The sequence below is a fragment of the Salvia hispanica genome, chromosome 5 (genome assembly GCF_023119035.1).
Source record: "Salvia hispanica cultivar TCC Black 2014 chromosome 5, UniMelb_Shisp_WGS_1.0, whole genome shotgun sequence".
Taxonomy (NCBI): domain Eukaryota; kingdom Viridiplantae; phylum Streptophyta; class Magnoliopsida; order Lamiales; family Lamiaceae; genus Salvia; species Salvia hispanica.
The window spans coordinates 20,539,343-20,560,591 of record NC_062969.1 but is presented as its reverse complement, the minus strand read 5'-3'; the positions used below and the strand labels follow the sequence as shown (position 1 = coordinate 20,560,591).

The 21,249-nt window shown below is 37.0% G+C and overlaps 1 long non-coding RNA gene across 3 annotated transcripts; it reads left to right on the top strand.

The window, feature by feature from the left end:
* The first annotated feature begins 3,862 nt into the window (after positions 1 to 3,862).
* On the top strand, positions 3,863 to 6,247 carry LOC125190478. Of its 3 annotated transcripts, none has more exons than XR_007170927.1 (8): positions 3,863 to 4,035; positions 4,107 to 4,213; positions 4,626 to 4,699; positions 5,084 to 5,213; positions 5,300 to 5,394; positions 5,488 to 5,537; positions 5,681 to 5,744; positions 6,002 to 6,247. It is a non-coding gene; the product is annotated as an uncharacterized LOC125190478 (long non-coding RNA). The 3 variants fall into 3 exon arrangements; XR_007170925.1 differs by having other exon boundaries at positions 3,868 to 4,035; positions 5,304 to 5,394; XR_007170926.1 differs by lacking the exons at positions 3,863 to 4,035; positions 4,107 to 4,213 and adding an exon at positions 4,262 to 4,478 and having other exon boundaries at positions 5,304 to 5,394.
* The last annotated feature ends 15,002 nt before the right edge of the window (positions 6,248 to 21,249 follow it).

The following is a 21,249-nucleotide window of genomic DNA, read 5'->3' as shown; positions in this document are numbered from 1 at the left end:
AAATCAAAATTCTCTATTTTTATTGTTACTCTATAAATATTGCAGTGTTAGTGTTACACGCCTGCATTACTTGAATAGTTTTTTTTTTATCTTACCAGATTGTAGTTTTACTTTATGAATATTGTACTCCCTCCGTCCCAGAGAAGTTGGCATACTTTGAAAATGGCACGGGATATTAGAAGGTTTTGTTTTGTGTGTTAAATGGAGAGAGAAAATATAATTTTTATATTCATGTGAGAGAGAACTTTTTCCAAAAAGGGAAATGTGAAATCTTTCGTGGGACAAACTAAAAAAGAAAGTGTGCCAACTTCTTTGAGACCGAGGGAGTATTAATTAGGCTAGGATATGAGGAGTATTAATTCAAAATACTGTTAACAAGCTAGTGGCATTTTCCTTTTAAAAACAAGAATACTATTGCATTAAATTTGGTAGGTAGGCAAACTCGCAATAGGAACAGAAGATATAAAAGTAAAGCACTTAATGGGAGGTGATAATGCATCAGTTTCATTTTTTATCTGTTTAATATATCACTTATTTCCCTGCGGTTTCTGATGCTATCAGGAGTATTTGTAAATTTTTAATTAAGGCACACTGTCCACTAATTACAATTTCGAATTTTCTAATGTTATTGCGTGTACTGTGTTTTTTTTTTCACATAAAACACGTTAAATTCTGTTTAGACGACCATAGAAATCTCATTTTGTTATCATAATAGGACAAACACATGAATCATGATTATTAGTGAGCAATGATAAATACAGAGTATGCTATAAAATATCCAAATGTGATCAGAATCCCAACCTCCCTTACATATAAATATTCATAACAATAACTAATTCAAGACGAGTAACAAAAATGAATATATTCTTGAAATTTTTTGGGGCAAGAATATGTTGCCTATTTCAAACAGTATATGATGACGTACTAGTATCTTTTTTTTTTTAATTACATGTTCATACATATATAACAAAATCTAAGACCGATCGCATCAGAAACGTGTTAGCTGAGGATTCTTGATTCCTTGTCAGCAGCCAGGTGATAGGAGCTTATTGATGAATCATTATCGCACAAATTTTTATTTCAGAATATATACTACTCCCCTCGTCCTAAGACAAACGAGACGCTTTTCGCACTCATTTTGTCAGGATTGTCGGCATCGGTAGTATTAGTTTGATATTGTCCGCTTTAGGTCAGGCCCGCACGGATTTATTTTTGTCACTCCCAAAAGACTTCAAACTAATTGGGATAGGTTTGTACTAACACGTTTTGAAAAGATAATACTATAAAATAGTTGAAGTGGAGAAAAAATAATGTAGAAGAATGAATTATGTAGAGAAGAGTCTTCTCTACATAATTATTTCTCGTACTTTACTCTCTCTCCACTCTAACTATTTTATACTATTATTTTTTCAAAACGAGGGCAAAAAAGAAGCGCTTCGCTTGTCTTAGATGGAGGAAGTTCTATATATGTATGAGTATGTGTGCGTGTGTATTAGTGGGGAATGACGAATATATATGGAGTGAATTTCAACCGGTTATTCCATGGATGAAATTCTCTGGCACTACAAAAAAAAGGCTATTTACCGAGCACCGTTCCCAAGCACGGTAAAATGTGCTCGGAAAATAGCGAGCACCATCAACTTTGCTCGGAAAATAGCGAGCATCTTCCACTTTGCTCGGCAACATACCGAGTACAATTGAAGGTGCTCGGCAATCTCAGAAACGGGAGTGTTAATGTGCTCGGAATATATTAAAATAAAGACATCAATATGTTTAAGGAATACCGAGCACCATATAAGTACTCGGGAAATACCGAGTACCATGTATTTGCTCGGGATAAAATAAATAAAAAATCATTATTAATTATTCAACAACAAGGATTTAAAACATAATAAATACTATTACATATCAATATTTTGAAGCAATGCAATGCCTTGTAAAATTTTCATATGGATCCCTCACCATAAATGTGCATGGAAATATTAAAATTTATTTTAAACATAAAATACCAACATTTTTAAGAAATACCGAGCACCATATAATTGTGCTCGGAAAATGCCGAGTACCATGTACTTGCTCGGAAACAAATAAATAAATAATCATTATTAATTATTCCACAACAAGGATTTAAAACATAATAAATACTATTACATATCAAAATTTTGAAGCAATACAATACCTTGTAAAATTTTCGTATGGATCCCTCACCATAAATGTGCATGAAAAAATAAAAATTTATTTTAAACATAAAATACCAATATTTTTAAGAAATACCGAGCACCATATAATTGTGCTCGGGAAATGCCGAGTACCATGTACTTGCTCGGGAAATGCCGAGTACCATGTATTTGCTCGGGATAAAATAAATAAATAATCATTATTAATTATTCAACAACAAGGATTTAAAACATAATAAATACTATTACATATCAAATTTTGAAGCAATACAATACCTTGTAAAATTTTCGTATGGATCCCTCACCATAAATGTGCATGAAAAAATAAAAATTTATTTTAAACATAAAATACCAATATTTTTAAGAAATACCGAGCACCATATAATTGTGCTCGGGAAATGCCGAGTACCATGTACTTGCTCGGGAAATGCCGAGTACCATGTATTTGCTCGGGATAAAATAAATAAAAAATTATTATTAATTATTCAACAATAAGGATTTAAAACATAATAAATACTATTACATATCAATATTTTGAAGCAATGCAATGCCTTGTAAAAATATTAAAATTATTTTAAACATAAAATACCAACATTTTTAAGAAATACCGAGCACCATATAATTGTGCTCGGGAAATGCCGAGTACCATGTACTTGCTCGGAAAAAATAAATATAAAAAGTTAGTATTAATTTATTATTTAAATATAGCGAGCACATGTAAAGTGCTCGGAAAATCCCTGCCATCATAAATGTGCTCGCCAAACAAATTTTTTTTATAATTGTTCAATGTTTGTCAAAAATAGACTTGTATAATTATTCAATATATGTATAAAAAAATACTTGCATAATTATTCAATGTATGTCAAAAAAAAGACTTGAAAGATCCACAAATTTTTATATATACACATTTACCGAGATATTTTTATGCACTAATAAAAAATATTGACATGTTTTAAATTTTTTTTATGATTTCCGAGCACTTATATAGTGGTCGGCACTTTCCAAGCACATATATAGTGGTCGGGACTTTCCAAGCACATATATAGTGCTCGGAACAATTGTATAAAAATATTGATATTTCATGTTCAAAATAAATTTTAATATTTGTGGTGAATGATCCATAAATTTTTATATATAAATTTTTCGAGATATTTCTATGCACTAATAAAAAATATTGACATGTTTTATATTATTATTTTTGATAAATAATTTGTATTAATTATATTTTTTTTATGATTTTCGAGCACTTGTACAGTGGTCGGCGTTTTCCAAGCACATATGTAGTGCTCGGAACAATTATATAAAATATTAATATTTCATGTTCAAAATAAATTTTAATATTTGGGATGAATGATCCATAAATTTATGTATGCAAATTTTCCAAGATATTGCTTAAAAATATTTATATGTGCTAATTTGCTAGCTAGCTCTATGCATGGTAAATTATTGGAAATTAATTTATTTAACTTTTTTTTTTATCCCGAGCACATATATTGTGCTCGGTATGAAAAACGTCAACAAACAATTTTATAGCGAGCAGCCGAGCACCAAGCATGTGCTTGGAATATTGCTAGCACCTTGTATGTGGTTGGCAAAATATGAAAAGATATTTGTATAATTACAATATTATAAGAAAACCGCGGGCTCCAAAACCTCACCGCCTTTTTTTTTTTGAACAAAATTACTTCTCCCTCTCCGTCTTCTCTCTCACTCTGTTAGCAATCCCAAAATTTCTACCGCCTCTCTCCTCACTGCGTAAAAATTACTCCGCCACAAGCTCCCTCTCATTGCTCCGCCGTCGCTCCAGTTTTCTCCGCCGCCGCCGCTCTCCGCACACAATCGAACACCAAGTTTTTCGGTAAAATTGATTTGGTTAGACTGAGATTAGGGATTCAATTCGTTTTAATTTGCTTGTTTTTTCCTGATCAGACAAACCTCCACCACCGGTTGGTTCTTTGACTCCACCACCAATAAAACTTCCTGTGACTAAGCTGCTTGGGCTGCTAATACCAGATTCAATTTCGGAGACTATCTCAGTAAGTGCTCAATCCTGATTTTGTAGTTTGAGCTTAATTCATAGTCAGTACTGCTTGATTGTGTGTCTATTTTGAATGATGTGAAGTTATATTGCAATTGTCAGGTTTTTATCTTGTTTTAGCAGTGAGTTTTGAGATTGTGGTGTAAATATCTTTAAGGATCATGTGTAAATTCATTCGATCAGCATTGTTTTGGAAACAGATTTAAAGTTTGAGCTTAATTCATAGCCAGTACTGATTTGAAGTTTGAGCTCCTATTCTTATGGTAAATTGAATGCATGTTTCTTGCTTGCTGAGACACAATTTCTTTCTTGCTCAACTCCTATTCTGAGCAAGTCTATTATACTGCATTCTCAATATATAAGCAACGACTCTCTTGTTATTTTCTTTGAATTGTTTTAATTGTGACCAGGGAGCCAGAGTGAGGGTTTTTATGTATCTGAGCAACATTTGAAGTGAGCATCACCCAAGATTTTCACTGCATATGTAAGTGAAATGTGTCTTGTTATCCAATGTATGAATTTGAGCTAGTTTTGTGATTATAGATACTCTTTTATGGAATGTGGAACCAGTTCTATGGCTTATCATTTTCTTCTTTTTTTCTAAATCTGCTGTCAGCTGCCTTCTCATTAGTAAAAATTGCTGAATCTTTAGTATTGCTTACTCTAACATACTAATAAATTGCTTAGGGCTTATGCTGGAAATGATGATTGCAATACCGAAGATGAATTAATTGATGATTGCATTTGTTCCCTAAGTTTATTTGTGTGGTTTTAGATATTTCAGAATGATGAATTTATTTCTAAATTTTGCTGGTTATATTGTGTTTCCGTCTAGAAGTAAGTAATAGAATTCATTATCATCATGCAGAGTTACAAGTTACAACGCCTTGAGTTTGATGACTTCGTTACTGGATGGGTAGATTATTGGTGAAATATCTGTGGCTGGTGCAAGATACAAATCCATTAAATTTGTTGGCTCTACTGTTATAAGCTTGACTGTAAGTTTACCACTCAGAATTGGTGAATTTGTCTTATAAGTCACTAAATGTGTCTTTGACTGACTGTCTTTCTCCAATGATGGAAGATAGATTACAGCATAACATTGTGCAACATGGTTATTGAAGCTGGGGAAAGAACGGCATTGTCCCTGCTGATGCAACAACCTTCAAGTATCTCCAGGTAGTGTGGCATGACTTTGTCATACCCAGTAATCTCAACTGCATTTTTCTCAGTCATGACCACGGGGCCTAATATTTTCCGGTTTCTTCTTAGGACAAGACATCGGTTCCTTATGAACCAGTTTATAGTGATGGACAAGCAAGGTAGCACTTGATCACATTCCATGCAAGTTTGCCATAACTATTTCTTTTTACCTGCTTTTGTTTGAGTTTGTTTTGTGTGAAAGCTCCTCATCATGGGACTTGATTTGAGATACATGTGCACTAACAGAGCTCTCTCTCTCTAGTTTTGATTAGATTTTTCTCGGAGTACAAATTTGATATCACAAAGTTGGAGCCTTGGTGTCCAAGGTGAGCAGTTAATTTTCTGAAAAGTGTTAGCCTTAAGTATCTTGATGCATAGATACTTAATGTCAGTGTTAGCCATAAGTATCTTGATGCATAGATACTTAATTTTCTGAAAAGTGTTAGCCATAAGTATCATTGTAAGAGAATCTGATATAGCTTAGGAGCTATAGATGTGTAGAGAAAGTCTCTCTTTTACATGTCCTACTTATAGTCTGTTGTCATAGGCGGTTAATCCACCATCATTGGCTTCTTTGTCATAGGTGATTACGTGGTAGCTGATGCCTTCCTCCTCATCGTGTACGTCTGGCTGGCATTACGAGACATTGAAGCGATACGGATTGAAGATGCATAGCAAGGTTCTGCTGGCTTGGATTCTAGGTCTTGACTCAAGCTTAGTACTTGTCCACATCCTTTGTATTCAAATTCTTAAATTTTTAGCATTTCAATTCAATTCACTGGAAAACAATTGAATTCAATTTAATATAATGCAATTTCAGTTTTGTTTACTTTATTGATTTAATTAATATTAATTTAAAAAATATAATAAACTAAAATAATTTATTAACTATTCATCAAATAAAAATATAGAAAAATAATAATATTTCTAGAAACCAGAATTCCGAGCACCTAGGTGCTTGGCTTTTTCCGAGCACCTGAGTATGTGCTCGCCATGTTCCAAAATATGAAATTCTGCTCGGAATATTACGAGCACCTGGGTATGTGCTCGGCATTTTGCGAGCACAATCGGGTGCTCGAATGTCCGAGCACCTGAGTGTGTGCTCGCCATGTTCCAAAATCTGAAATTCATGCAAGTGCTCGGAATATTACGAGCACTTGGTTATGTGCTCGGCAGTTTTCGAGCACAATCGGGTGCTCGGATGTCCGAGCACTTTATGTGCTCGTATAAAAATTCCGACGAAGCGAATACCGAGCACTCTCGGTGCTAGGAAAGTGCTCGGTATATCACGATTTTCCGAGCATTTTTCTTTATATTTCCGAGCACTTGGTGCTCGGCAAAGCTTGTTTTTTTTGTAGTGTGCTGCTTTGCTATTTTGGGTGGTTAAAAAAAAGGTCCAGAATCACGTCACGCGCTGAAAATCCTCTATGATAAAAAAAAGTGGGTCAAAAAATATTAATGGGATATGAGTCTCACACTCTCACTTGTATATAATTGTATTAAATGAAATGCGAGTGGAATGAGTTAGTGGAATATGAGACCCTATTATCATTTATAATAAAAAGGAATTGAGACTCCTATTCATGGATGGACTAAAATGAAAAAACGAGACTCTTTTTTACGGACAGAGGAAGTGATTGTTAGACCCAAATAGTAAATTAAAATTAAAATTAAAATACACACAACTCATATTCGTACTATGATAATATTCAAATAGGAAAGTAAAATTACTAGTTTTACTAATTAAGATTTAATAGAGAGCCCCTTTAGATTCCGACGCATATTTTTGCAGTTCCACATGAGTGAACAATAATATCTCACATATGAAATAAATAATATACACGACTCAGCTGAAATATTCAATAGTCTTATATATATATATATATAGAGGGAACATCTTTTTTGGTCAACGAACTTTGCTAAAGTATCATTTTAGGTCCGTGTATATTTAGTGATGGAGTAATATTGAATGTCAAATTATATTTAGAAAATTCGTCAAAAATATATTGTAAAGATATTTATAAAAAATATGAGTATACGATAAGTTTATTAAGAATATATACCCTTTAAGGTATTGAGGGTATTTTCGTCTAGAAAAACTTGGAAATAGTAAAAAAGTACTTCAAATGATATTAATCCATAGTTGATGGACCTCAAATGATATTTTCAAAGTTCACGGACCTAAAATGATACTTTGGCGAAGTTCATGGACCAAAAAAGATGTTCCCTCATATATATATATGTCTCTAACCAAATCTATTGCCGATTCAGTGGTGGTACAACACGTGCATGAAGAAGGGATCTTTGCTGCTGACTTTATGTCTCATTATGCTTTAACTGGGGAACACAAGTATTAGAAACAGTACCTATGGGCCTCCATAGTCGGTTGTTGCATGACAGAATAGGTTTTTCTTATATTCGTTAGTTTGTTTTAATATCAGGCTTTGCCTGCGTTAGTTACCAAAAAAATATTAAGATCTAAGAAACACATACTCCCTCTCTCCACCATTTAAAACCATTTTGTCATTTTGGGTTGTCCACAATTTATAGAACCATTTAATTTATTCCACTTTTGGCATGCAGATCACATTTCACCAAATTTTATACTTTTAATCCAATATAAAACTAATACTTTAAATGAGTCTCACATTCCACCCACTTTTTCCTTTTTTTTCATAAAGTCAAACAATTTATCAAAATCCGTGCTGAATTAAAAGGGCTTTTCAAAATCCGTGCTGAATTAAAAGGGCTTTTTAAATTGTGGACGGAGAGAGTAATAATTGGGGCTAGGGAATTTTGTGTGCTAAGTATAAAGGGCATAAAAGCTTTCCAACAGAATCAATTACTATGGAAAATTAGTACAATTAACATTCGATGGAGCGTCATCATCGGACTATTGTGTTTATATATAAAAGCATGGAATCGAAATTCAAATGTGCAAGTTAAAGTGGCGACAAATAAATCGTTTTTGCCAACATTTGATGTTGTTCATGGAAACAACCATGCATGTAGGCTTTTGGAATTATCATACGATATACTATAGAGTATGACTTGTCCTTTTTATCATCACTCGATCGTATGTTATAGAATTGCAAAAAAAACATTTACAAAAGTTTCATTTCTGGACAGACACTAGAAAACAGTAATGCCAGTTGATTGTCTTTATATATGTTTTCAATTTACAAAATCATTTGCAATTAGCCAGTTTCTGGAATATGTGAAATTGTATTTTCATTTAATTTGACATGACTAGCTTGATTAATTCATTATAAAATATAATCTCAAACTACATACAGAGCAAATCGGAGGACAAAATATGGAGCTCTCAAAGACACACGAATGATTATAAATCTAGATAAGACAAGAAATCGTCACCTTGCTACGCACATTCCTTAATTTCTTGAAAAACATCAAGATTCAATTATGTGGTGACACAAATATAAGATGTGTATGTATCTTGAAATCTTCCATGGAGATGGGGAACTTAATTTAGTGGAGAAAATGGGCATCTATTCAGCCCCAATTCATTCGGACATGGACTAGTGTGTAGTGTCATCGACAGTTGATTTCATGCAGTGAAGCCATTAAGTGTCAAGTCCATTTTGTCGGGGCCTAGCACAAAACAAAATGCTTCACCAATTATATTTCTTTGGATGATGAATCAATTATTGCGGCAACATTGGAATACATGTCTGTTCCAAGAGTTTGGTACCTTTTTTCACCCTTTGATCGCTTCATTTTTCCTTCTACCAAATCCATTTAGAAATCTTTTCTTTTTTTCCTTCTTTCAAATCCATGTAGAAATCAAGTCACCATGCTTTTTGAGCGGATCATTAGTGCCGACACTTTCTGTGTCTTCAATATTAAATTTAAGTTTTAATAATTGTTCATTTAGAAGTAAGATTTTATTGTATTATTAATATCGTTCGGATTTTGCACTATTTTAAGGCCATTAATTGGTACGTTTGAGTGTCAAAGTTGTATTACATGTCCATTATTAACATATTTTATTCATTTTGGTATTTTGACGTGTTTTCTGAGAAATGTGCAAAATAGAACTGAAAAGGACATAGAAATGCCAAAATCTTGAAGCTCGAGCTGAAGCGCAACCCGTGGCCCGCTGGGGAACTCAATTAAAATAGAGGGAATAGGAAGAAAATTTTGAAGAGAGGGAGAGGGAAAGGATGGGGAAGAGATTGAAGGATAAAGGGGGGAACTCAATTAAAATAGTGAATAATCCCTAAATTTTTGATGTATTATTTTTCTAAGAGTAACAGTAGAATTGGGCACTATTCACGTCGGGCCTAGATGAATTTGACTAGCCCGTTGGGCTTTTTTGAAAATAATCTGAGTACAAAACATGGGTTTTGACTAGATAAAATGATCCAATCCATTCCAAACCCACCTACAAAACACGCCCTAAAAAAATAGGAAAAGTTATACATAGCTACTTTGAGTTATAATCCATGTAATGCACGGGTTGTCTTATTTAAGCGTTGCTGGTGCCGAAGTGGACATTTAGGTCCTAACAACCACCGCCTATAAGAATAGATTGAGATTTAGTGTGCTTAAACCCCTCACTAATCTAATAGATTAGTGTGTGGGGTCCTAGGAGGTGAGAAATTCTCCTTTTTATTTGTACAAAAATTGAAAATGTTATCAACGTATTCTTTTGTTTAAGCTCAAATCACGCCATGAATTTCCTTTACAAAGACTTAATATATTCATCACAAAACTTACTAATAAAATACGGAATAAAAAAGATTATTTAACTGAATTACTTCTTCTAGTACACACCAACATTCATTCTTCAAATAACTATCTTTTAATATTGTAACAAAATTATCAAGTAATTTGAGAATTTATATTTGCAAAAATTAATAGAGTATCCCAAATTTTGGTTCGTTCAATACTTCTATATATCTAATCTAGAAGTTTTGGCGAAGTACACATTGATAAAGCAGCCAGTTTTAAACATGCACAAATGTTATGACTCTGCTAAGAAAGTTAGATTCCTTATTTAGGGTGATAGTATTTGTTTATATATGGTGGGTGACATTTTGAAATCAACTGCTGCATAATCGCGTTTTTCGCCAAGAAGGAGACAGATGACATAATTGCAAAAATCATGAACTATTATTTGAACAAAGTGTGTATGATTGGACCCCTACTTTACTACTTTAGTGTGTATGTTGGGTGTAGTTGGCATGCTATAAGACATCATGCTCATTTGTGATCATTCGTCTTCTGGATTAGCGAGGCGAAGGTGGCGTCTATTATATAAAATGAGCAACATGTGTCGATACCTCTTTCTGGGATGGCTTGCTATGGGATGAATATCTGAATGGTATGATTTGTACCTTGTATGGGATGAACTCTCAGTAGTGGGGTTGAGATTTTCTCTCTATAAAAGAATTCTCTCTATGCTTTTTCATGCTTGCGTTCTTTCCCTCATCAATCTGCCCTCTTTTCCGTTTTTCTAATCTCAATCTCTATCGCAATTATCATGTGATATTGATTTGATTAGAATTGTTGGTACAAACACTAAACTTTTGTGGATTGATTGAAGTTCTCGAATCGCCGATTCTTGATGAGCTCTCTAGTTTTTCGGCAGCCTCCCCTCCTCCTCCCAGTTGCAGTGGTGTCCCAACACCAGATGGACAGCGGCGTGAAGAAGAAGGAGAAGGGAGGAGATTTCTTTCGCCGGAAGTTGAATCTGTACTCGCATGGTGGCGGAAGAGTAGGTTGGTGAAGGCCCAATCTGAAGTGTAGATTCTAATAGGAGTGTACACCACCCTACCACCCGTACGCCTTTCTTACAGTAACAAAATCTTCGATCCCAGCGAGGATTGTGAAGTTTAGGAGAGGGCCACTGCATTTGGTTCTTAGGGTGAAGAAGACAAAGATTGGAAATCTTCATCTGAGTGTAGATTGTCCCTCACGATTTCAGGCTAAGTTCCTCTTCTTCCCCTCTTAATTATCGCGTGTTTCTTCAACCGATGTGGTGTTTTTCAGAATTTGAGCTATGATTTGTCCCAGATCTTGGTTGCGGTGCTCAAATTGGAATCTTCAATTTCACTGTCCCATTGAGCTACTGTTCATCATTTTTTGTTTTGGTCACATTTCTGAACTAATTCCTTTAAGTGCACCATCTGTTCTGTTTGGGAGTGTCTCTATCTGCGTTTTCAAGGCTGGAGCTTCTATTTTCACAATCTGACACAAAGTTGAAATCTGCGACAATTAACCCCTATTTTCTTGGAGGTTTTGGCTGTTCTTTTTTCGTTTAAGTGTTTTTGCGCTCATTTTGTTGCTCTAATGTGTTCTTGTAGCGTCCTACTGTTGTGTTTTTGCTATGCTCTTTGAGCCTTTCCGTTCTAGGTCGTTATTTGGTTGTAGATTGACTCTAATCAGTTTGTGGAGAGGTTTTGTGGTTGTTTGGTGTTTTTTGGCAGATTCTGGTGAGTTTTCAAGTTGCACCCACATTCCAGCGTACTCTTCAGTGCGGTCACCGGAACCCTAGATCTTTCCGGCGCTCTTGCATAAACCCTATAATACTCCAGCACCACCCTCCCTTGGGAACTATCAACTTGGGTGGTGGCATTAATTATGGGTGGTGGACTCCAACAACCATATTTTCAAATTCAAATCCTTAGCTGTTGGTTTTAGGGTTAGGGTTTAAGCGCGGATCCAGTGGGGCCGGGTCATTTGATCCGCACCAGGTTCATTTCCTAATTCGACCAACCCGCTTTTGTTTATTGTGGAAATGACTGCTGTAGAGGCCATTTTGGAACACGGGGTCCATTTCCATGAGGAGGCATGGTAGTGGGGTGCAGAGCCTCTCGACCAGGACGGCCGGCTTTCAGCCTAAACCCTATCAGCCTGCTCTCGGCTAGACAAAAACCTTTGCGTTCCATTTCTGATTATAGGGAAATTCCTCCTGTCTTTTAGGGTAATGAGGTTAATTTCTCCCTTGTTTATGACTTGCAATCACCTGGTACCTGACAATCCCTTTGGGATTCGATGTTTGATTTTGGCTCAGAGGTCCGTATCTTGTTTGAGGAGACTTCAACACGGTTATATATGTGGATGAACGCCGTGGCAAGAGGAAACCGGAGAACGGAGAGATGGATGGCCCCATGCAGGCCTGTGCACGACTTGGGATTCTTGATACGTCCTCTACGGCTGCTCCTTCACTTGGTCAAACGGAACTGTATTTAGCAAAATTGATCGTACCATGGTTAACCAAGACTGGCTCAACGCGTGATACATCGTCAACACCACTTTTATGCCAGCAGGATTTCAGACAAACCACTCCCTGGCAAGAACGAAAATTTTCGATGATGTAAAATCCTATCCTAAGCCCTTCAAATTGTTCATTTATTGGATGACACATGCAGATTTTGAGCCGCTCGTTCGTGAGAACGGGCGCAAGCTTGTCATGGACTCGAAGCAATTCATCCTTTTTGAACGAGGGAAGGCGTTCAAACAAGTCCTTAAGGCCTTTAACTTCAAAGAGTTTAGCAACATCACGGAAAGAGCCAAGGAATCTTCTAAGGCGTTTGAGGAAATACAACTGAAACTGGACCAAGACACGAATAGTTTGGCGCTTCAAGCCCAAGTTAAGGAGCTTAGACAAAAGGCGGAATTCCTTGTTACCTAAGAGAAGCATTACTTCAGCCAAAAAGCAGGGCTCAAACACCTTTTCCTTAGTGACAAGAATTCCTCTTTCTTCACTCAATGATCAAAACCAACAACTGTCAGAATTCCATCTCCTTATTTGCAGGGACGATGGATCCATTATGGATGACCAAGATGAGATTATTGAGACATTCCTACAATTCTACCAAGGCCTTTTTGGCATGATGAAAGATGCAGCCCCACTTTGCCACGAAATTATTGAGAACGACTATCGACTTGATGAGGAAGAGAAGAACAACCTTGTTCGAGAGGTAACTGTTAGAGTTTGTATACTAAAAATCACGTTTCGAGTGATTGAATACTGTAAAACTCTTATTTTATTTTCCAAGGAATAAAACAGATTATTTTTGTCATAATGTTGTTATGTTTTACATTTAATGGATGTTATTGCATGTTTAAATGTATAAGTTAACTTAACAAAGTCTAAGTCTTTGTTTTAGTAGTAGACCGGTTGTGGGCGTCGTCCACTTTAAGGTAACACGGTCAGTCCTAAACAAAGAAAAAGAAGAATTTCATGACCTAGATGGAATTAGACTATCGATCGTGAAAGGTTGCAATGTCAGTCCGCATGTTTCTAAGCCTTACTGAAATAAGATGACATTGGTGTGGTAAAGCACTGAACGGATCTAACAGCAAGACGAGTCTTTATGCTATCTACTGAAAGGCGAGGTCTTGATAAATATTTATTTCTTAATCAATGTAAGTTAGCATTGAGCATATGGTATTGATTATGCATTACTTTGACTTATCAAATGGTGCTGGTTTTTCGCAACCCAATAATCCTGATATATTGGGTAGTGGTGATTAATATCTAGTGGTGGTAGGTGCTATTATGTGGAATCGTGCGAGAGGTGAGTCTCGTTTGATAATGTTCTCAAGAGGAGCGTGAAACAAGGTTTTATTATTCAGAACCTAACTAGTTGGAGTTTGATTACTCTAAGAATAATAAATAAGTGTTTCATGCTAAGTCCACTCTTGGAATTAATAAGGTGTTAATTAATTAAGCGCATAGCAGGCATTAATTAATTACTGGACATTTTGATCTTAAGTGCGGGAAATGAAAGTTAAAGCGGAAACCCGGATTACTTATAATTTCGGATTTGGATGGGGAGAGTTCAATATTACTTCTGTAGTGGCTGCTCGTAATATTCCAATTAAAGCTTGTATTAAATTGTGGGTTCAATTTAATTAGTAAAAAGTGAATTGGATGAGCTCATATCCAAAACCTTCCAAAGATCCATGTCTGGGACCAAAAGGAATTTAATATAAATAGGAGAAGGAGACAGAAAAATAACATTTTTATTTTTCCAAAAATTTTCGCCCCCCCCCAATAGTGTTGGTCGAATTTTTCCTCTCCTCCGTGGAGTCAAATTTCTGTCTCTTTTATTTAACCTAGTATTACGGTGAGATCAAACCACAGTGATATTGGAGTACAGTTCGGGAACCAGAGAGAAGATCCGTGGTCTAGTATTAAAAGCGTCACGTGGAGAAGTCGCTAGCCATCGTCGATTCTTTGGAGAATCAACAAGGTATTATTTCTGCTCCGTAGAAAAGCATGTTTTAGGTTTCAATTATACTTAAAGCACGATTAATTCAAGTTATGAGCATGATACATGTGAAAATTACGCGAATAGAATTTGTCTAAATTATCTACTAAGTAGATCTGATTATTAAGTGATTTATTTGTTTGATTAATCTCGATCGCTTCCGCTGCCAGTTCCTTCAGTAACGATCTAAGAAATCAAGGATGTCATGTTCGTTATTGAGGACGGCAAGGCCTCGGGGCCGGATGGATTCTCTTCGGCCTTCTTAAAAAATTACTGGGCCACTATTGGAGTCGATATGGTCGCGGTGGTCAATGAGTTCTTACTTACCGTAAAACTGCTCAAGAACTTCAAAAGTGGGGGATTTCAGACCGATTGCTTGTTGCAATGTCGCGGTGGTCAACGGTAGCTCGCACGGTTTCTTCAAAGGTAAAAGGGGACTGAGGCAAGGTGATCTGATTTCCCCGGACCTTTTCATCTTGTGTATGGAATACTTGTCCCGTCTTCTTACGTTTCGCATGACTAGGCAACACTTCAATTATCACCCTAAGTGTATTAACTTGCACATTACTCACTTAGCTTTTGCTGATGACCTAATGCTTTTTGACTGAGGTGATTTGATGTCTATGCAAGTCCTTGCTGGAGCACTCAAAGAATTTTCTAAGTGCTCGTGACTCTAGGTGAACCGGGGATAGTCTTAACATTTTCATTGCAGGGACAATGCTGTTGTCCCGAAGGGAGGATATCTTCAACATTTTTGGCTTCCCGGTAGCCTAACTTCCGGTCAAGTACCTCGGAATTCCCCTTGCATCAAGAATGCTCAAAACGACGGATTACTCTCAACTTATTGAGAAGATGTCTTCTACTGTCAAAAAATGGAAAGGTAAGTCCCTCTCCTTTGCGGGATGTTTGGAACTGATTCAATCTTGCTTGCAGGGAGTGGAGGCATATTGGCTCCAAGCTTTCCCGCTCACTGGGACTATCATCTCTTGGGTGGTGACCATTGCGAGGGATTTTCTGTGGGGAATGGAGAACGCGATGTTGGAACAGATATACTAAAAAACATTTTTCGAGTTTATTTTGAATTTGATAAATTGCTTGTATATTGTAAGCATTCTTCATTTATTGAGAATAATAAATGTTTTCTTCATACTGTGTATTTTACTTTAATGGGTATTGACCGTATCTAATTATATATTAAATTATATAATTAAAACGCCGGAAAGTAAAATCAGTCTAAGTCTTCTACATTGAAGATTTGGTCGTGGAACAGGTCATCACAGTAGGTGGCCCAACCGGTACCTTGTAGAAGTAAAACTTTTTCACAACCTAGATAGGCCTTGTCTACCTATCGTGAAAGGTTGCAATGTCCATCCGAAAGTCGTCTTTAACTTGAGAATGACTAGTGACACTGGTGTGGTATAGCATTGAATGGATCTAACGTATAGACATGTCTTTGTTGCTATCTACTGTAAGACGATGTCTTGAAGATTTAATATTTCCTAATCTTTGTAATAATATAGGACACACGTTATTTAATCATACGCTGCTTTGACTTATCAATAGGTGCGGGTTTTTCGTAACCCAATATTCCTGATATCTTGGGTAGTAGTAATTAATAACCAGTATGGTGTCAGTTTTATTATTACATTGAATCGTGTGCCTGCGTGGTTTGACTATATCCCCAAGAGGTGTTCGAGAAAAGTTCTATTATTCGGAAACCCGGCCGGTTTGGATTTAATCCAAGAATAAATAGAAAAGGAAAAGTATATTTTGATATACATCTCGTACTAGAAAAAATCTTGGAAATAAAAAGATATTAATTAATTTAAAGTCTATAGCAGACTACAAATTAATTAATGGATATAGAAAGTCTTAGACACGGGAAATAATATATTAAAGAGGTTAACCCGGATTGCTTGTAATCACGGATTGGATGGGCGGTCAGTATTTCTTCGATAGTGGCACAAGAAATATTCCATTGGCCTTATATTGAATTATGAGTTATAATTTAATTAGTAAAGAAGGTCCAATTGGGGAGGCCCAATCCAAGCCCCATAGATCCCTAACCTAGCCCATCATAAACTCTATAAATAAGGATGTAAGGAGAGGAGACAATAACACAACACAAAATCCTAGCCTCCACACTTGGAATTTTCGACCCTCTCTCTCTCTAATAGAGGAATTCGAAATTCCTCTTTGTGTGTTCTTGGTTTTCTTGTCTTCTCCTTCAAGATCCTTAAATTTCTAAGGGTCATAGGTTAGAAGATCTTTGGTCTTGCATTCACAATCAAGCTTCAAGATCTACACGTGGAGAAGTAGCAAGCCACTTCGATTCTTTGGAGAATCATAATTGTAAGTATTCAACATCATAATTTAATTTAAATTATGTGATTAATTGCGCAATTATATGTCTCTACATGTTCAAGCATGAAATTGAATCGATCCACATAATCACCTAAATAGATTCTTTTGTGGATTTATTTGGTTTTGCAATTTCCGCTGCGTTTTTCCCCAACACGCGAATGTTGCTTGGAAGACGTGTGCCTGCCTAATGAAGAGTGAGGCCTTGGATTGCAGGACTTGGAAATGTGGAACTTTTCCCTTCACGCAAAGATCCTTTGGAACATCTTCGCAAAAAAAGACACTCTTTGGATCCAATGGATCCACTTGGAGATCATTCGTGGTGTCGACTTTTGGGATTGGATGCCCTAGGTAAAACAAGACTCACCGCTCATCAAGCGTCTTATCGTCATCCGTGATACCATGTTGGAAAAGGGTTCGAGACATCAAGTTGTTGAACTCCTCACAAAATGGAACCATCCCAAAGGCACTCAAGAAGTTTATGATTGGTTTCGACATAGAGGTGAGAAAAGGTTTTGGTCCAAGTTCGTGTGGAAAGACCTTATCCCGCCACGGTACTCATTCATTGCTTGGCTTGCGTTGCGTGGAAGGCTTCAGACTCGGGACTGTATCCGTTTTATGAAAATTGACACTTCGTGCACTCTGTGCTCGATGCACGATGAGTCTATTGATCACCTCTTCTTCAAGTGCTCTGAGACCAAAAAAGTTTGGGACATCATAGAGTTTGGATTGGACTTTGAAGGAACATCACCACCATCAAGAGTGCTATCAATTGGAATGTGAGGAACAGAATTGGCTCGACTATCGTCCAAAAAGCAAGGCGCTTGGCTCTCATGACCTCAATCAAATTCATTTAGAAGGCCCAGAACAACCACATTTTCAATGGGAAGAAGTTTGATGTGGTTAGGGCGATTTTCTTGGTCAAATCGACCACATTTAGCTTGCTCTACTCAGGCTTCCTTCATGATCAAGTCATTCAACCCCTCCCAAAGATGTAAGGACACTACAGGGGTTTTCCCAGTGGGTTGTTTGTTCTTGTGCGGGATCCGAGCTTGTCCCAAGAAGTAGATTATAACTTGTTTCATCCATTCAATTTATTTAATTATCAAAAAAAGAAAAAGAAAGAACTCTCAGTAGACCGAAGGGAGAAAGAAGGTTATGGTAGATATTTGTGTGGAAGGACTTTGTCCCTCCTATATACTCCTTCACGACGTGGCAGGCTCTCAAGGGCAGGTTACCGACGAGGGACAGACTTGGGTTCAAGAACATTGAGCAGAAATGCCCCCTCTGTTTGTCGGGCACTCTCTTGTTTATGGCTTACATTCACCTGAAACACGATAACCTCTTTGGGAGTCGATGGTTGATTTTGGCATGCAGGGTGGACCCTTGTTAGTGGAGATTTCAACATTGTTATGCATGTGGATGAATGGACCGATCCAAGCTTGTGCACGGCTGTGTATTTAGGACACCCCGTCCACGGGTAGACCTGCCCAAGGTTTACCGAATCGGCGGTTAAAACCAAAACCGTAACCGTCGGTTACGGTTTCGAACCGAAACCGTGAGTATTTACCCGAACCGAAACCGTCGATTTTTGCACCGTGGTTCGGTTCGGTTCAGGTTCAAAAGATTTTGAACCGAAACTGTGATGGAACCGCAGGTTCTGGACGGTTCCAAACCGGAACCGCGAAAAACCACCGGAAAACCGTGAAATCAAGCCGGAATTGCAAAAAAAACCAGTGGTTCGGAACCGTAAAAAACCACCGGTTCAGAACCGAAACCGAAACTGGCGGTTTTGGAACCGTAACAGTAACTGCGAAACACCCACGCGGTTTGGTTTCGGTTCAACAATTTCCAAAACTGGAACCGACGGTTCCGAACCGTAACCACTGGTTTCTGAACTGTGGGCACCTCTATCCACGGGATGCGACTTCATATAGTCCAACAACATCGTTTTCAGCAAAAATTCCTGAACCATGGTCAACCAAGACTGGCTCAATGCGGGATTCATCATGAATACTACCTTTATGCCAGCGGGCTTCCAAACAGATCACTCTCCGGCAAAATCCAAAATCTTCGGTGATGTTAAGACTTTTCCCAAGCCCTTTAAATTTTTTAGAAATATACATGCCCTCTAATTTGTGTATAGTAAACTTTACTTTGAAATTATTGATTATTCCCTCCGTCCCTGAAAAGTATGACCTTATTTTCTTTTTAGTCCGTCCCTGAAAAATATGAACTTTCTAATTTTAGAAACTCATTTATTGAGGTGGGACTCATTCTCCACTAAATCCCGTGTCGAACCAAATGTTCATACTCTTTGGGGACGGAGGGAGTACTATATACTCCCTCGTTCGCTGATAAGTCGTATTCTAAGCCTTGGTTACTAGTCAGTATGTCGTGATTTACATGTATTATCCGCAAAGAAGTTGCTTAAGTGTGCAAGAAAAAGGATCTAAGTCAGTAGGAGAAGGTTCGTACAATTCAGGTGAAAAGAGCTCTAGAAGGGTGCAATACTGACCAGAATGCATGTCAGAAAGAAGGCTCGAGATGGAGAAGAAGGATTGTTGGGATGATCAACCATAAACAAGGGCGAAAGAGTCATTTCGCGAAGGAAGTCTACCATAAAAGTAAGGGCAAGCCTCCCTATAAATGAAGCCACTTGGAGAGAGAAGAGGAGTTCGGCCACTACACTTAGCTAGAATTCTCTCTCGGAAGATCAGTTCCTTCAGCATTGTCCACATCTTTTCGTTCCTCGCCACAGCTATGGTCACCTGAAGTTCCAGACGTTCACTGGAAAATCATCATCCATCATTCCAGCCAGTCTGTTCCGTAGTAGTAGCAGCTTCATCGCTCGGAGTGGCAAAAGCAATCTTTAATCGCTTTCTTAGTTTAATCTTTACTTGTTTTCTTTCGTTGGATCTGTTGCACAACTTAACTCTTGTTATCTTTTGAAGTATTTCGTTGAGATCCAAACGTTTTAGTTATGAAGTTTGTTTTACGCATCTCTTTTTGGTTCGAATCTGCTTCATTCTGCCTAGGTAGCTTAGATCTAGTTATCGCGTTTATTTTCTAAGTGTTTACGCATGTTTTTGTTTGAGTAGACTAGATCTGGGTTCGTTAACTGGAATTTCAAGTTTCTTGTTTCGGTTTAAGGTCTTGTGCATGAGTTTTTCATTTTATGCTACTGTTAACCACCTTGCCTGTTAGTCAGTAGGATTAATCTGGAGTTATTAGCCGTTAATCTTTGAGTTTAAACTTTTTAATTTATGGATCTTATATTTGAAGTTGTGAATCTGAGTTCATCCATTGAGTTTGTGTTCATATAATTTTTGTGCATACTTGTTGAAGAGAAAACATTACAATCCACTTTTTCTAGGACCACTTTTACTTTTTAGTTACTTTTTGCTTTTGTCCTTTGCTTTTAAGTCGGTACCCTACAGATCTGTCAGAATAGCCACCGAACCACCACATATCCTCTGTTATTCCATAATACCTTATTTAGTAACTGTTTTACTTTCCACATGTCTCTGAGACACCTTGTCCCCTATTCTCACGTACACAACCACATGTCGATCACTTTCACGCCACCCAGTCAGTAGAGTACCACTTTTAATTTCTGTCTAGGTAGAGTCTCAACCCAAAGGCGTGGTAGCTAACCAAAACCTTCCAAACTATCACCACGATTATCCTAACGTGTCCATCCCTGTGGGATTCGACCCTTACCTCCACTACACTAGCCAGTAGAAGTGGGTTGAGGAATTTTATTGATACCAGGTTCCGGTCGTCGTGCCAGCGACTCAGCTAGGTTGGGATTTTCATCCTGATCAGTTGGATACACCTTTAAATTAACGCAACACCGAAAACCTGCCCTATCATTCGCGAATAGGAGTTCCGTTTCATTTTCCCATTTTGGTTCGTCCGCGAATAAGTGTCCCGATTTACAAAATACCATAAATTGTAAAGTGACATCAATTCCACTAACTAATTCCACTTACATATCATTTAAAATTAATATTACAAGTGGCCCCTAATCCACTAATTTTCTTCCACCTGTTTTTTAACATTTCTTAAAAATCTTGTTAGAAAGAAATGAGACTCATATTCACGTACGAATGAATTAGTAATCTAGTGATTTGATAAGAAGAGAAACGATGAATATCAACTAGTATCATACTATAATAAGAGAGGAGCGTCAACTTTCATTTAGGGCATATTGGTAGCTTGT